This window comes from Cetorhinus maximus, chromosome 9 (assembly GCF_964194155.1).
Source record: "Cetorhinus maximus chromosome 9, sCetMax3.hap1.1, whole genome shotgun sequence".
In the NCBI taxonomy this organism is placed as follows: Eukaryota; Metazoa; Chordata; class Chondrichthyes; order Lamniformes; family Cetorhinidae; genus Cetorhinus; species Cetorhinus maximus.
In genome coordinates this window covers 50,629,789-50,631,414 of record NC_135887.1, presented here as the reverse complement: position 1 = coordinate 50,631,414, position 1,626 = coordinate 50,629,789, and positions in this window count along the sequence as shown.

The window sequence follows — 1,626 nt, the reverse complement described above, 5'->3', positions numbered from 1 at the left end:
CATTGCGTGCAGTTTTTATTTCTCCCAATGAAGACCATTCAATCTTGTGCTGTATGATGCATTTTAAAGATTTGTGTAAGTAATAGGACCTACAGTTTGGCCTAAATGTACATATGTGCTCAGTATTTGGAAATGTCTTGCCTGACAAGATTTCCAAAGCTGGAATATATGATACTTGGATGCTGAGTTCTGAGCGCCTTGGAATGATTTTCTACATTAAACTCATTATGCAAATGTAAGTCGCTGCTATTGCGAAGCAGGCCATAAAATTGCCCCCTTGATGAGGGTCAGTTAGTTTTTTTTTTGTCTGGTCCCACCCCATACATTATGAGACACAAATAACTTATTTTAAAAGCAGATAAATATACCTTATAATCTATGGGAAAGTAAATGGATAGTACAGTATGGTTAATATGCGCTCGAGGTGACATTCGAGAAACACACTGACTGGGGTTTCCACCATGTTCTTCCTTCGGGGGAGGGTTTGTAACCGGTTCTTAGATGGAAAAGTGTCCATACTGCTAATTGTGGCCACATCACATGAAGGTTGCTGTGGGCCCACTATTGCCATAAGAGGTGGGATTGGAACAGAAGAGAAGTTGAAAATACAGTCAAAACCTAAAATAAGGTTGGTATCAGATCCTCTCAGCTCAAAAAAAACCCCAAAGAATCCTACTCAGATGAAATCTTGTATGATCTCTTACATTTGTGATCTTAAGTCAGTGAAGTTGATTTGTAATCTTCCTGCCTTTTATCCTTTTCTCTCCTTCAGCCCCTTCACATCTCTCCTTTTAAGACACTCATTAAAACCTACTTCTTCCCATCCTAATATCTCTTGCTTTGACTTGGTGTCAGATCTTTAATGAAGTGTTGGGATGTTTTACTACATTTAAAGGTGCTATATAAATGCAAGTTATTGCCTGTACTGTCCAACATGTAATTAGATGGTACTATAGCCCTAAGACTATGTTGTAATGTGAACTGTGTATTATATCTTCCACATGCACTGCGAATTTTTCAGTCAGCAGAAATACTTCGGTGAAATGAAGCCTGATTCAAATCATTGTCGCTTTACTGTCCTTCAAGTTAAGCAGATCATAGTACATTCACTGATTTGTTGATTCTTTCCCTGAAAATGAAAAGTTAAACCATGTGCCTGATTGTGTTTTGTGGGCTGGCTGACTTATTTTTGACATTGCTTTTCTTTCTAGACAACTTCAAACTGCAAAATCTAGCCCAGTTCCATTTTAGCTTCTAGTCAGGCCTATTCCTTGCAGTATCTTGTTTAGAACCCGAATAGCTCCTCAGGCGAAACTCTTGCTCCTCATGGAGGCATTGACTAGCTGCTGGGGAACGTTTCACTGGACATCTCCATTGCCTTGTTCAAGTGTCCATTCTTCTCATCTGAGCCTTGATGCTGATCGTCAGTGCTACTCTCGTGATTAAGGTCAGCTTGTGGAGTTGAGACAAGTAATAGACTGGATAGTAAGCTGGTGACAAGACAACTAAGGGTAGCTATTCAGACTGGCAAAAGGTGGGAAGTGGTGTTCCACAGGGATTGGTGCTGAGACCACTTCATAATTTAACATTTGAAGTCTGGACTCAGAAGTACAATTCCAAAATTTA